This window comes from Gorilla gorilla, chromosome 13, assembly GCF_029281585.2.
Source record: "Gorilla gorilla gorilla isolate KB3781 chromosome 13, NHGRI_mGorGor1-v2.1_pri, whole genome shotgun sequence".
Taxonomy (NCBI): domain Eukaryota; kingdom Metazoa; phylum Chordata; class Mammalia; order Primates; family Hominidae; genus Gorilla; species Gorilla gorilla.
The window spans coordinates 40,469,427-40,486,310 of NC_073237.2; the positions used below are offsets into that span (position 1 = coordinate 40,469,427).

Consider the following 16,884-nt stretch of genomic DNA (forward strand, 5'->3'; position numbering starts at 1 on the left):
AGGACATATATAGGCTCAAAATAAAAGAATGGAGGAGTATTTACCAAGCAAATGGAAAGCCAAATAAAGCAGGGGTTGCAATCCTTGTCTCTGATAAAACAGACTTTAAACCAACAAAGATCAAAAAAGACAAAGAAGGCCATTATATAATGGTAAAGGGATCAATGCAACAAGAAGAGCTAACTATCCTAAATATTTATGCACCCAATACAGGAGCACCCAGATTCATAAAGCAAGGTCGTGGAGACCTACAAAGAGACACAGACTCCCGCACAATAACACTGAGAGACTTTAACAAACCACTGTCAATATTAGACAGATCGATGAGAGAAAATTAACAAGAATATTCAGGACTTGAACTCAGCTCTGGACCTAGTGGACATAGTAGGTATCTGCAGACCTCTCCACCTCAATCAACAAAATACACATTTTTCTCAGCACCACATCGCACTTATTCTAAAATTGACCAAATAACTGGAAGTAAAACACTCCTCAGCAAATGCAAAAGAACAGAAATCATAACAAACAGTCTCTCAGGCCCCAGTGCAATCAAATTAGAATTCAGGATTAAGAAACTCACTCAAAACCCCACAACTACACGGAAACTGAACAACGTGCTCCTGAATGACTACTGGGTAAATAAAGAAATTAAGGCAGAAATAAATATGTTCTTTGAAACCAATGAGAACAAAGATACAACATATGAAAATCTCTTGGATACAGCTAAAGCAGTGTTTAGAGGGACATTTATAGCACTGAATGCCCACAGGAGAAAGCAGAAAGGACCTAAAATTGACACCCTAACATCACAATTAAAAGAACTAGAGAAGCAAGAGCAAACAAACTCAAAAGCTAGCAGAAGACAAGAAGTAACTAAGATCAGAGCCAAACTGAAGGAGCTAGAGACATGAAAACCCTTCTAAAAATCAATAAATCCAGAAGCTGGTTTTTTTGAAAAGATCAACAAAATAGATTGCTAGCCAGACTAATAAAGAAGAAAAGAGAAAAGAATCAAACAGACACAATAAAAAATGATAAAGGGGATATCACCACTGATCCCACTGAAATACAAACTACCATCAGAGAATACTATAAACACCTCTATGCAAGTAAACTACAAAATCTAGAAGAAATGGATAAATTCCTGGACACATCCACCCTCCCAAGACTAAACCAGGAAGAAGTTGAATCCCTGAATAGAACAATAACAAGTTCTTAAATTGAGGCAGTAATTATTAGACTACCAACAAAAAAGAAGCCCAGGACCAGATGGATCACAGCTGAATTCTACCAGAGGTAGAAAGAGAAGCTGGTGCCATTCCTTCTAAAACTATTCCAAACAGTGGGAAAAGAGGGACTCCTCACTAACTCATTTTATGAGGCCAGCATCATCCTGATACAAAAACCTAGCAAAGACACAACAAAAAAAAGAAAATTTCAGGCCAATATCCCTGATGAAAATTGATGTGAAAATCTTCAATAAAATACTGGCAAACCAAATCTAGCAGCACATCAAAAAGGTTATCCACCACGATCAAGTCAGCTGCATCCCTGGGATGCAAGGCTGGTTCAACATACAACAATCAATAAACATAATCCATCACATAAACAGAACCAATGACAAAAACCACATGATCATCTCAATAGATGCAGAAAGGACCTTTGATAAAATCCAATGCCCCTTCATGCTAAAAAGTCTCAATAAACTAGGTATTGATGGAACGTATCTCAAAATAATAACAGCTATTTATAACAAACCCACAGCCAATATCATACTAAATAGGCAAAAGCTGGAAGCATTCCCTTTGAAAACTGGCACAAGACAAGGAGGCCCTTTCTCACCACTATCGGGGGAACCAGCCACCAATATTTCAACGTAGGTTCTTCTATTTTCCCTAAGTGTTGGCCACTCTGAGAAATAAAGAGTACAAAAGAGAGAAATTTTACAGCTGGGCCTCCAGGGGTGACATCACCTATTGGTAGGTTCTGTGATGCCCCTTGAGCTGCAAAACCAGCAAGGTTTTATTACGGATTTCAAAAGGGGAGGGGGGTATGAACAGGGAGTAAGTCACAAAGATCACATGCTTGAAAGGGCAATAAAAGACCACAAGGGCAGAGAGGCAGAGCAAGATCTCAAGGCCAGGGCAAAATTAGAATTACTGATGAGGTTCCATGTCCCGCTAGGCATGCATTGTCATTGATAAACATCTTAACAGGAAACAGTGTTTGGGAGCAGTCAACTGGTCTGACTAGAATTCACCAGGCTGGAATTTCCCAATCCTAGTAAGCCTGAGGGTGCTGCAGGAGACCAGGGCGTATTTCATCCCTAATCCTCAACCACATATGACAGACACTCCCAGAGCAGACATCCATAGACCCACCGCTGGGAATGCATTCCTTTCCTAGGGTTACTCCTTGGAAAAGAATTCAGCGCTATTTCTCCTATTCGTTTTCTGCAATAAGAGAAATATGACTCTGTTCTGCCTGGCCCCGCAGGCAGTCAGACCTTATGGTTATCTCCCTTGTTCCCTGAAAATCACTGTTATCCTTTTCTTTTTTTAGGATGCCCAGATTTCATATTGTTCAAACACGCATGTTTTACAAACAATTTGTACAGATAACACAATCATCACCTGGTCCTGAGGTGACATACATCCTCAGCTTACAAAGATGATGGGATTAAGAGATTAAAGTAAAGACAGGCGTAGGGAATTATAAGAATATTGATTGGGGAAGTAATAAATGACCATGAAATCTTCATAATTTATGTTCAGAGACTGTAGTAAAGACAGGCATAAGAAATTATAAAAGTATTAATTTGGGGAACTAACAAATGTCCGTCAAATCTTCACAATTTATGTACTTCTGCTGCGGCTTCAGCCAGTCCCTCTGTTTGGGGTCCCTGACTTCCTGCAACACACCACTCCTATTCAACATAGTGTTGGAAGTTCTGGCCAGGGCAATCCAGCAAGAGAAAGAAATAAAGTGATTCACACAGGAAAACAAGAAGTCAAATTGTCTCTGTTTGCCAATGACTGATTGTATATCTATAAAACCCCATTGTCTCAGCCCAAAATCTCCTTAAGCTGATAAACAACTTCAGAAAAGTCTCAGGATACAAAATCAATGTGCAAAAAACACAAGCATTCCTATACACCAATAATAGACAAAAAGAGAGCCAAATCATGAATGAACTCCCTTTCACAATTGCTGCAAAGAGAATAAAATACCTAGGAAGCAACTTAAAAGGGATGTGATGGACCTCTTCAAGAAGAATTACAAACCACTGCTCAAGAAATAAGAGAGGACACAAACAAATGAGAAAAATTCCATGCTCATGGGTAGGAAAAATCAATATTGTGAAAATGGCCATATCGCCCAAAGTAATTTATAGATTCAATGCTATCCCCATCAAGCTACCATTGACTTTCTTCACAGAATTGGAAAAAACTACTTTAAAGTTCATATGGAACCAAAAAAGAGCCCGCATAGCCAAGACAATCCTAAGCAAAAAGAACAAAGCTGGAGGCATCATGCTACCTGACTTCAAACTATACTACAAGGTTACAGTAGCCAAAACAGCATGGTACTGGTACCAAAAAAAGATATATAGGTCAATGGAACAGAACAGAGGCCTCAGAAATAACACCACACGTCTACAACCATCTGACCTTTGACAAACCTGACAAAAACAACCAATAGGGAAAGGATTCTCTAGTTAATAAACGGTGTTTGGAAAACTGGCTAGCCATATGTAGAAAACTGAAACTGGACCCCTTCCTTACACCTTATACAAAAATTAGCTCAAGATGGATTAAAGACTTAAATGTAAGACCTAAAACCATAAGAACCCTAGAAGAAAGCCTCAGCAGTACCATTCAGGACACTGAATGTTAAGAAAGTGAATTGACAGAAATATATTGTTAGACAACTGCTGTTAAAGAGGTAAATCACAACCACTTCAGAAACAACTGAACAACAGGTTTGAACTGCGCAGGTCCCCTCCTCCTCCTTAGCTTTCCTCCTTAGCTTTCTCCTCCTCCTCCTTAGCTTTCCTCCTTAGCTTTCTCCTCCTCCTCCTTAGCTTTCTCAATGTGAAGATGATAAGAATGAAGAACAATACAACAATCCAGTTCCACTTAATGAATAGTCAATACATATTCTCTTATAATTTTCTTAATAACACTTTCTTTTCTCTAGCTTACTTTATAATAAGATATACTATATAACACATATAACATACATAACATATGTTCATTGACTGTCTGTTATCAGTAAGGCTCTGATAAATGTTAGGCTATTAGTAGTCAATTTTTTTTTTATTTTGGAGGGGAAGTCTCACTCTGTCGCCCATGCTGGAGTTCAGGGGCACAATCTCAGCTCACTGCAACGTCTGCCTCCCAGGTTCAAGAGATTCCCCCGCCTCAGCCTTCCAAGTAGCTGGAACTACAGGCATGTGTCACCATGCCCAGCTAATTTTTTGTATTTTTAATAGAGAGGGGGTTTCACCATGTTAGCCAGGATGGCCTCCATCTCCTGACCTTGTGATCTGCCCGCCTCAGCCTCCCAAAGTGCTGGGATTACAGGCATGAGCCACTGCACCTAGCCCAAATTTTTGAAAGTCAAAAGTTATATGTGGATTTTCAGCTGCATGGGGAGTTATATGTGGCTTCTTCAAGGGTCAACTGTATATCCTATTGGTTCCGTTTTCCTGGAGAAACGACTATACAACAGTTTTTACAGCTCAAAGGCAAACAAAACTTGAGTAATATATTGCCTAGGAATAGAAATGCATATATGATATAATTTTTTTAAGCAAGGAAATGATGAAAACTAAATTGAGAATAGTTGATTAACTCTTAAGGAAAGAAGACGAATAAGATACAGGAAGTCACAGAGGTGTTGCAAAGTATTGGTATATTAGTCCATTTTCATGCTGCTGATAAAGACATACCTGAGACTGGGCAATTTACAAAAGAATGAGGTTTATAGATTTACAGCTACTCGTGGCTGAAGAGAGCTCACAATCATGTTGCAAAGTGAAAGGCATGACTCACATGGCAACAGACAAGAGAAGAGAGCTTGTGCAGGGAAACTCCCTTTTTTAAAACCATCAGATCTTGTGAGACTTGTTCACTATCATGAGAACAGCAAGGGAAATACATGCCCCCATAATTCAATTACCTCCCACTTGGTCCCTCCCAAAACACATGGGAATTCAAGATGAGATTTGGGTGGGGACACAGCCAAAGCCTATCAGTTGGTAATGTTCTAGTTCATAAGATCAACCAATAGTCATAGCTATTCATTTATATGCTTTGAAATTTTCATTAGCATCAAATATTTCATCATTTCAATTAGAAAAAACACAATGATAAATTTTGAAATTTGCAATCATTATAGAAGAATTTAGAAAATCTTTCAGAATTTAGGAGCTCAGGTGATTGAAAAAAATTAAGTAAAAATATAAAGGATTTAAATAACTAAGTTTTATCTAATAGTTCCACATAGCAACATTGCATTTTATACCCGATAAATGGTGAATGTGTATTATTTTCAAATAAAAATTGAGATATTTACATACACTAGAATGTTAATCAGCGTCCTGTCAGGAGACAAAAACTACATTAGCATATTAGGCCCCAAAGGAAATATTGATAAAATTTAAAAATAAAAACAAACAGATCACATTTTCTAATCACAATTCAATAACACTGTAAATAAAAAATTAAATGCTCCAATTTACTTCTTATCTTGGAAAGAAAATTAAAGCATCAATGTATTCATTTTCCATTGCTAGCATAACAAATCATCACATTTTAGTAGCTTACAACAACATAAATTTATTACCTTACAGTTCTGTAGATCAGAAGTCTGAAATGGGTCTCAATATACTCTCAAGATGATGGCAGGCTGCCTTCCTTTCTGGAGGCTCTAGGGAAGCATGTTTCCTGTTTATTCTAGGGAAGCATGTTTTGTCTTTATTCAGGCTGTTGGCAGATTTCAGTTTCTCGTAGTTACAGGACTGGGGTCTTGATTTTCTCACTCACTGTAAGCCAGGGGTCATTCCCAGCTTCTAGAAGCCAGCACATTCCTTGGCTCATAGCCTCTTTCTTCCATCTTTAAAACCAGCAATTGTGGGTCGTCTTCTTATGCTGTATTTCTCTCACCCCTTCTTCTGACTCTCTCTTCTGCTTCTAAGAGCTTGTGTGATTATTTTGGGCCCTACTGGATAGGATAATGAGGACAATCTCCCATCTAAAGGTCCATATCTTAATCATATCTACAAAATCCCATTTGCCATGTTCCCAGAACTAGGGCATGGACATCTTTGGGGACCACTGTTCTCCATACCATAATTTGATTGGCACAAAGAAAATTAGAAGTTTGACCACACCTACTTATGATGAGGATGAAATGAAACAGTATTGTTGTTGGTACATATGTAAGTCTTTGAAACCCAATTGAGTGGTATCTATCTAATGTAAAATATACATAAGTTTTTGACCCTATGATTTCAATTCTAGGGTGCTCTCCTGAAGAAATACCTGTACATAAGCGTTGATAAAAATATTTTGTAGCACTCTTTGTACAAGCTAAAATTCTAAAGGCTCTAAATCTCTACCTATATGATACTGGTTTAATAAATTATGATGCATGTATAAAACTTAATGCAATGCAACTTTTAAGAAAATGAGGCAGAACTTAATGTACTGACTTGGGAGAAAAATAGAATCATATTATAAATCGAATAACAAGTTACTCAATACATCAAATGAAAATCTGTCTCTTTAAAGATTAAAAATACCCTCCTAAATTACTTACATTAAAGAGGAAATCAAAAAGGAAATCAGAATTATTAAGGAATTACTGACAAAGTCTGTGTGATGAGCAAAGAAGCACTTAGCAAAAAAATCAACTTAAATACAGGTATTAACTGAAAAGAAAGAGTTGAAAATAAATAAACCAAGCTTTTAATACAAGAAGCCTGCGATGCTATTTGATAGCATTTCACTCATATAACTTTTTTCAAATTTGTAGACAATTCTCTTAAACACTGCCACTGAATTATCAAATAAGTTAGGTAACCTTCTAAGCTCTTTGTCATCATTTCAACAATGTTCATAGTATCTTCACCAGCTTCAGATTCCATAACAAGAAACTACTTTATTTGGTCATCCATAAGAAGCAGCTCCTCATTCATGTAAACTTTATAATGAAATTGTAGCAATTCAGTCACAGTCACATCTCCAGGCTTCAACATTGAACTCTAGTTCTCTTGTTATTTCCAGAACATCTGCATTTACTTCCTCCACTGAAGTATTGAGCCCCTCGAAGTTATCCATGAGAGCTGGAATCAACCTGTTCCAAACTCCTGTTAATGTGCATATTTTTACCTCTTCCCATGAATCACTAGTGTTCTTTTTTTTTTTTGAAAATTGATCACAACTCTTTATTAGCAAAGAAAATTGAAGAAACATCTTTTACGGCCAAAAAATAGTCTTTCCCATTAAAATGGTGGGATATATATATCATATATACTATATATAATTATATATAAATCACATCTATAAATATATAATTATATGTAATATATTATATATATTATATATATAATGGGTAAGTACTAACTAAAACTTGACACATAAAACCACTAAGAAAATTCAAACAATTAACAAGAACTCATTTTTCCATGGCCCATTAATTACAGAACAATTAAACAACTACATGAAAATTAAAGACGCCTACATATTAGAAATGCATTTCAACTCACCTAGGGGTCTAACACACTTTTAAGTGGATACACAAACATTTTATTAACTGATGAGAATAAAACCACTGCCTATTAAATTCATGTACTATGGCTTATAGAGTATCTACAGAATTCTCACCTCCATGATTCCTTACAAAACAAGTGAAAATCAAAAGTATAGAGTCCCTCTTTAACAATGAACCACTGACAAATACATTTGTGATGAGTATAAAATTTATGTGCATTTTTAGCATTATGCAATAATTACTTTGCATCACAAGTTCCAATTAACCTATATTTATGAGATTCCATTCCAGTGGGAGTTTTCACATAACTTTTAAAGTAACTGTTACAATTGAAAACTTCCCTGTATTTTCCAAACTACTGGGGTTTTATCTCAGCATGCTTTTATTTATAAGGTATATGTTATCATGCATCTTTGAATAAATATCAGAGAAATAAAAGCATTCCCACACTGTATACATTTATAGGGTTAGTCTCAGAAATGAGTTCTTTCATATCTTCAAATGGAACAGGAACAACTAAAGGACTTACCAAATGTTTACATTCATAAGGCTTTTCTGCACTGAGTCCTTCCATGATTTCAAGAAAAATAAAAAAACTAAAGGCCTTACCACATTTCTGAAAATTACAAGGTATATCTCTATTGTGAATTCTTTCATGTATCTGAAAGCAACTGGGAAAATGGAATGCTTTACCACCTTTGTGCATTTATGAGGTTTTCTTCCTAGTATAGGTTCTTCTGTTTTTAAAGGGAACTGGGGAAATTGCATACATTCTCATATTCCTTATATTTGTTGGGTTTTTCTCCAGTGTGAGTTTTTTCATGTGTTCTAGTGAAATTAGAACATCTGAAAGCTTTAACACATTTCTTACATTCATACGGTTTTTTAAAACCACATATAAGAAATTTCATGCTTTCAAAGGGAACTGGAACAACTGAAGGCTTTACCACATTTCTTACATTCCTCAGGTTCTTCAGTATGAGTCCTTTCATGGCCTTGAAGGACACTGGAAGAAGTAAATGACTTGCCACATTCCTAACACAAATGTTCTTAATAGAATCTAGAATTATGAATCCTTTCCAGCAGGTTTTCAATTTACTTTGCCCAGATCCATCAGAGGAATCACTATCTATGGCAGCTATAGCCTTACGAAATGTATTTATTAAATCATAAGACTTAAAAGTTGAAATTACTCCTTAATTCACGGGCTGCAAAATGGATGTTGTGTTATCAGGTAGGAAAACATCAGTCTCCTTACACATTTTCATCAGAGTACTTGGGTGACCAAGCACATTCAAATGAGCAGTAATACTTTAAAAGGAATCCTATTTTCTGAGCATTAGGTCTCAACAGTGGACTTTATTAAATAAACAAGCCATGGTAAACAGATGTGCTGTCATCCAGGCTTTGTTGTTCCATTTATAGGGCACAGTAGAGTAGATTTAGCATAATTCTTAAGGGCTTTAGGATTTTCAGAATGGTCAGTTAGCAATGGCTTCAACTTGATGTCACCAGCTGCATTATCCCCTAACAAGAGAGTCAGCCTATCCTTTGAAGCTTTGAAGCCACACATTGACTTCTCCTCTCTAGCTATCAAAGTGCTGGATAGCATCTTCTTCCAATAGAAGGCTGTTTTGTCTACTTTGAAACTCTGTTGTTTAGTGTATGCAGCCACCTTCATCAATGATCTTAGCTAAATCTTCTGGATAACTTATGGCAGCTTCTACAAAAAAGCACTTGCTGTTTCTCCTTGCACTTTTATGTTATGGACATGGCTTCTTTCCTTAAACCTCATGAGCCAACCTCTGCTAACTTCAAACTTTTCCTCTGCAGCTTCCTTACCTCTCTCAATCTTCACAGAATTGAAGAGACTTAGGTTCCTGCTCTGGATTAGACTTTGGCTTAAGCGAATACTGTGCTGATTTGATCTTCTATCCAGACCACTAAAACTTTCTCCATATTAGCAACAAGGTTGTTTCACTTTCTTATCATTCATCTGTTCATTAGACTAGCACTTTTAATTTTCATCTAAAAATTTTCCTTTGCATTTACAACTTAGCTAACTGTTTGGCATGAGTGACCTAGATTTCAGCCTATCTCAGCCTTTTAACATGCCTTCCTCACCAAGGTTCATTATTTCCAGCTTTCGATTTCAAGGGAGAGATGTATAACTCTTCCTTTCTCTTGAACACTGAGAGGCCATTGTAGGGTTATTAATTGGTCTAATTTCAATATTATTGTGTCTCAGGGAATAGAAAGGCCCAAGGGAGGAAGAGAAACAGAGAAACAGCCAGTTAGTGGAACAGTCAGAACACACACACTTATTAATTAAGTTCACCATACTACATGGGAATGGTTCATGGCACCCCAAAATAATTGCAATAATAACATCGAAGATCACTGATCACAGATCACCATAGCATACCAAATGTGACACAGAGACACAAGTGAGTACATGCTGTTGGAGAAATGATGCCAATAGACTTGCTAGATGCAGAAGTGCCTCAATCCTTCACTGTATAAAAAACGCAACATCTATGAAATTCAACAAAATAAAGCATGCCTATAAAAACAATTTCTTAAACTAGTTCTTTAGAAACAGAAACTTTGGAAAGTCTTTTTATACAAAAGCTATTAATAATAAATTCAGAACAAGAAAGGGAATATGGGTCATATTTTTTAAAGTTAAAGACAATAACATAAAAATTTATTCTAGTGGCTCACACCTGTAATCCCAGCACTTTGGGAGGCCGAGGTGGGCGGATCACCAGGTCAGGAGATCAAGACCATCCTGGCTAACACGGTGAAACCCCGTCTCTACTAAAAATACAAAAAACTAGCCGGGTGTGGTGGCAGGCACCTATAGTCCCAGCTACTCAGGAGGCTGAGGTAGGAGAATGGCATGAACCCAGGAGGCAGAGCTTGCAGTGAGCCAAGATTGTGCCACTGCACTCCAACCTGGGCAACTGAGCGAGACTCCTTCTCAAAAAAAAAAAAAAAATTATTGTAATGGGTTGGGGGAAGGGGAAATTAGATGAAATGGATAATTACAGAAAATTTCCCAGAAAAGCTTAAACTACTAATTTTGAGTTTAAAAATAGGAAGCCTCAATTAGACAATAGTGAAAAAACGTATTGAAAGCATATCAATATCTACCCTCTCTACAAAATGCACATGCCCAGTTTTACTAGTCAGTTTTGCTAAATTCAAAAAGAACAGATAACTCCTTGTTACTTAAATTTGTTCAGAGCGCAGAAATAAAGATAAAAAGCCTCCCCAAAATTGTGCCAAAATTATTTACAAAAAAAACTATAAAGTCCTCCTACTCATTAATAGAGATTTTTATAATGATAAATAAATACTGGTGAATCAGACTAGCATTAGATCATGTTAGCGTTTTATCACAAGAAAGAAAAGTTAAGCAGTAATATATCTATTAATATAATGCAATTCATTAACAAATTGGCTTTAAAATGTGATAATCATGATAGATGCTATTCATGTAATTTCCCGAGCTGGTGGCTCTAACCTGAGTGAGCACCATCTCTACGAACAAAGTATCAGATGAATTCTACAATGTTACACCTATTGAAGAATACACTTTTTCGGAAACGGAGAATTTATAAATGCCAGGAACCAGAAATGAAGAGATGGCGTAAGTGGAAACCCCTAATCCTTTCAACATGACACAGGAAGACAAACGAAGCCAAAGCACTGCTAACCCAGTAGACCCAGAGGTCTACTGCCAACCTCTGCTATCACCTCCACACCCTCATCTCTCCTCCTGATAATTCAATCATGAGAGTCTATCTTGTGGGTGGGGAGAGCACTCAGGCTGCCTAGCATCCGGTTTTCTGGATTTGGAGCAAAAACAGTTTAGAGGAATTGCCTGAGTAGGTCAGCCACCTGTCTTAGTAAAGATATTAGTGAGGTGAGATGTTTTAGTTTCTCCTTCAAAGGTGGGGCAGAGAGAGGGTGAAAGCTGAATTTCAGTGAATTTTCTCCTACTGATGTAGGAGAAATGTTGTTGTCCCAGCTAGCCTGATGTTCAAGCAAGCCAGCCTGAGCCTATAAGGTCACCTTCAGGCAATTCTGATTGTTGCCTTGCAAAAATTCAGTTCCTATGCATGTTTTTTTATCTTTATAAATTTGGAATACAAAAACATTTTTCTGTACTTTATTGGGGAGAATCTACCAAGAACCTACAGGAAATCTCATGTTTAATAACAAAAGATCAAAAGCATTCCCCATTTAAAGCAGGAACAAGAGAAAGAGGTCCTTGTATATTTCTGGAGACCTTCCTAACATAGTAGGAGCAAAATTAAAATATATTTCTAAAAGACAGAATTATCAATATTTGAAGATATAATGGACTACCTACAGAACACAGTTTTCTGAGATAGTAATAATTTCATTCCTGGACATAGCTGATAGTTACATGGTGTGTTTGCTTTGTAAATTAATCAAGTTTTTGTTCACAATTTGTGTACTTTTGTATTTATTCTGTTCTTTAATTTTAATTTTTTTACTTAAAAAAATATAATCAAGAAATAACTGCATATGTTTTTAGATGTTAACATTTCAAATAAGTAGTTTTTAAAAAATGGCAACTCAGTAAATAATAGTGAGGCAGATAACTATTAAGGGAGAATTTAATTTAGATCGGTTACATTAGGCAAAATTGGATAGATGAAAGAGCTGAACATTAAAAATTTATAAAATTACTAGAAGAAAATACAGAGAAATATTTTTATAATTTTTGAGTGAAGAAGTTCTTCAAGGCTTAAAATCTAACAGCCACAAAGAAAAAGCTGATAGATTTGGCTACAAGACACCAGAAGCAAAACTCAAAGATAATTAATAGACAAATGGGAAATATTTAAAACATACATGAGATTAAAAAGAAATAATGTCAAAATTTTTTAAAGAACTCATAAAAATCAATTTTAACAAAGGACAATTCAACATTTTTGAGGAGTAATGATATGAATGGTAATCTACAGAAAAAGGAATACAAATGACCACCACACTTAAGCAAATATGTCCAGTCATATATATTCAATGAAAAAATTAAAATAGTAATGCAGTATCACATTTTACATACCAGATTGGCCTGAAATGAAAAATCTTTACAATATCCAGTGTTAGTTAAGATATGGGGAAGAGGTGCTGTTAGGGAGCATAAAGATTCATACAGCTCTTTAGAAAGCAATTTGTCAATATCTATAAACTTTAAAATAGGCATATTTCTTGAGATAATATTTACATATAATACTATTCTACAGAAATACTTGCACAAATGAACAAAATAACAAAATACTCATTGTATCACTGTTTGTAATAATAAATTATCACAAATTTCCATCCAAATTATAATAGTTAAACTAATTTTACCTATATATTGGAGTTATTAAAATAATAGGAAGTTCCAGCCTGTGTAACATGGTGAAACCCTGTCTCTACAAAAAACACAAAAATTAGTGGGGAACAGTGGCACATACCTGTAATCCTAGCTACTGGAGAGGCTAAGGTGGGAGGATCACTTGAGCCAGGAGATGGAGGCTATAGTGAATTGTGACTGTGCCTCTGCACTCTAGCCTGAGTGACAGAGTGAGATTCTGTGTCAAAAAAAAAAAAAAAAAAAAAAAAGAATAGGGAGTTATATGTACAAACAAGGTAAAATAAAGAGAGAAAATAAAGTCAGATAAGATCTAGAGTATAGTCCCATTCTTCAAAAGAAACAATCTGTACATGCTTCTAGAGATTTTGAGCAGAATCTATCAACAACACTTCTTTACCATTCAGAGTTCATAGGAAACTGAGAAATAAGACCAAAGACATATAGGCAAAACATAAATATATCCTAAAACTCTAACTGACAAGATGTCAGATGGATTTTTTACACAAGCAGAGTATTTCATCAAGTGGGAAGGAAATTGATAAACAAGCACAAAATAAATAGGATAATTTCAGACACTAGTGAGTGCATTGATGAAAATAAAACATAGCAATGGAAAGAAGTTAAGAGCTGAGGTTGGTATGGAAGGAACTACTTTAGATTAGGGGGTACAGGCAGACCTCTTTGCAGACTTGAAAGGGCAAGACGTATGCAAAGAAAAGGGAACTCTTATACACTGTTGATGTGATGTAAACTAGTACAACCACTATGAAGAACCATATGGAGGTTTCTTAAGAAACTACAAGTTGAACTACCATATGATCTAACAATCCCACTACTGGGCATTCATCCGAAAGAAAGGAGATCAGTATATCCAAGAGATATATACACTCCCATGTTTATTCCAGCACTATTCACAATAATCAAGATATGGAATCAACCTTGAGGTAGGTGTCCAACCACAGATGAATGGACAAAGAAAAGGTGGTATATAAACACAATGGAATTCTATTTAGCCATAAAAAAGAATGAAATCCTGTCATTTGTGGCAACTCGTATGGTACTGGGAGGCATTTTGTTAAGTAAAATAAGTCAGGAACAGAAATTTAAACACTATATGTTCTCATTCACATGTGGGAGCTAAAAAAAAATGTTGATCTCGAAGGGGTAAAAAGTAGAACAAAGGATATTAGAGGCTGGGAAGAGTGGTGGAAGTTGGGGTTAGGAAGAGATTTGTTGAAGAATACAAATTTACAGACAAGTAGGAGGAATAATTTATAGCGTTCTATAGCACTATAGGACGATTATAGTTAACAATAATATATAGTTTTAAATAGCTAGAAGGAGGATATTGAATTATCCCAACACAAAGAAACAATAAATGTTTGAGATGCTGGATATGCCAGTTACCCTGATCTGATCACTGTGCATGGTACATATCACAACATAACTAGGTACCCCCAAAATATGTAAAATTATTATATGCTTATTAAAAATAAAATAATATAAAAATAAATGAAATAAAAAGAAACAACACATAGCTTGGGCAGCAAAGTTGAGCACTTCTATCCAGAGTAGGGATCAGTAAAATTTTTCTGTAAAGGGTCAGTTAGCAAATTTTCAGCTTTGCCGGCTATATGGTCTCTGTTATAACTCCTCAATTTTGCTGTTGTAGCATAAAACAGCTTTAGACAAACATAAATGAATGAGAATGACTGTGTTCCAATAAAACTTTATTTATGGACAATGATATTTGAAGTCCACATAATGTTCTTTTGGTTTTCCAACCATTTAAAATGTAAAAACCATTCTTAGCTTGCATGTTTTACAAAAACAGACAGCAGACCGGCTATGGCCTGAGGGCAATAGTTTGCTGACCCCTGATCTAGAGTCAAGGCTTGTCAGACGCCTACGCCAAACACTAAATTGATTTATACAGATCATCTTACAATTGTCACAACTCTATGGGGTCACTATTACTATTATCCCCATCTTAATAATTAGGTGACTGAGGCTTAGAGAAAGTAAGCGATTTTGTCAAGACCTGTTGCAGAACTAGTAATATTTGACCTGGATTAAATATAACACCCCTCTCTACTAGGCAGGTAACTTCAACTCCCTTGCCCTCTCTTAACTGTAGTTTCCACAAGATTAAGAATGATAATAATATATATCTAGCTTCCTACAGTTGTTGTAGAACTCAAATAAAATAATACACTTTGTAATGCATTTTATAAATTGTAATTTACATTTTCCCCAACATAGCCACCTCATTGCATTTTGGTGTTTGCTTAATTTTCACCAAATTAAAGAGATTTTTCCTGATCATCCTGTCTAAAATAGCAACCCCAGTACCCTCTACCAACTCAGTCTTTTTTCTCCAAAACTCTCTTCACACTCTGACACATATTCACTCTTTTTTATTATTATTGTCTGTCTTCCCACACTGGAACACCATGAGAAAAGTTCATATCCATTTAGGTTACTTCTGTATCTTCAATGCCTAGAACAGTGCCTGGAAGAAATAGTTATTTAATAAATCATTGTTGAAGAAATGAATATATACATATAATCCTTAACTTGTATAATATTTTTCTATTTTTCACCTTTGGCATTTCTAGCACAAAATCTAACTCACTGCACACATTCTTTCAAAAGAGAGTAGACATAGCAGGAATGCAGTTGTGGAAATAAGCACTAGATCTCTCCTGCTTCCTTAAAGAATACATCTATAATCTATTTTATTTTTAAGAAGAAACCTGTCGACTGTATTTTGAAGAGTGTTTTAAAAAAACCTCTTAGGCTAGGGGTGGTGGCTCACACCTCTAATCTCAGCATTTTAGGAGGCTGAGGTGGGAGGATCACTTGAGCTCAGGAGTTTGGGACCAGCCTGGCCAACAGAGCAAAACCCAGCCTCTAATAAAAATACGAAAATTAGGCTGGCATGGTGGTGCATGCCTGTAATCCCAGCTACTCAGGAGACTGAGGCACAAGAAGTGCTTGAACCCAGGAGGTGGAGATGGCAGAGAGCTGAGATCATGCCACTGCACTCCAGCATGGGTGACAGAGTGAGACTCTGTCTCAAAAACAAAAAACAAAACAAAAACCTCTTGAGTTCTACAGAACTGTGTCAGATTTATTCATAATAACACAAGACATTCAGTAAACAAGGACCTTTATAGTATTTTAAAAAACAAAAGCTATTGGTTGAATTGGAAGATATCTCTAGAGGTTAATTACTCCATACCTTGACATCTTGTCAGTTATTAGTTGCAGCTACCTTCTAATTTTGACTTTCTGAGTTTAAGTCCTTCAAGTCATCCTGCTTTGGTGTAATTCTTATACATGTCTCATTTTTCAAGGTTTTAAAATTTTGATTCAACTAGCAGTACCCCTGAATGTCTCCTATGCAACCTCATATACTTGTGTATGTGTGTGATTTTCTAAATGTTCCTTGAAATTCTTTTTACCTAATATTTTCTATTACTTCCCATTTGTTGACATTTTATTGAAATTTTTATTTTCATTATTTGTTATTCTTTCCATCCCTTAGAATTCCAAATTCCAACATTTAATTATTTATAAATCTTTTTGAAATTTTACATTTTATTCATGAATACAGTCTCATTCACTTGCTCTTGAGATAAAGATCATTTTTTAAAATCATAAAGATGCTTTCTCTTACTTTTGTTTTTCAACTGAACCTC

At 35.8% G+C, this 16,884-nt stretch overlaps 1 long non-coding RNA gene across 2 annotated transcripts in view; it reads right to left on the reverse strand.

Moving 5' to 3' along the window:
- The window catches only part of LOC129524574 (uncharacterized), a 248,486-nt gene that overhangs the window by 136,741 nt on the left and 94,861 nt on the right, over positions 1–16,884 (reverse strand). For both annotated transcript variants that reach the window (XR_008668399.2, XR_008668398.2), the window contains exon 3: positions 13,281–13,397. This is a non-coding gene — a long non-coding RNA (uncharacterized lncRNA). The remainder of the gene's footprint in view (positions 1–13,280; positions 13,398–16,884) is intronic.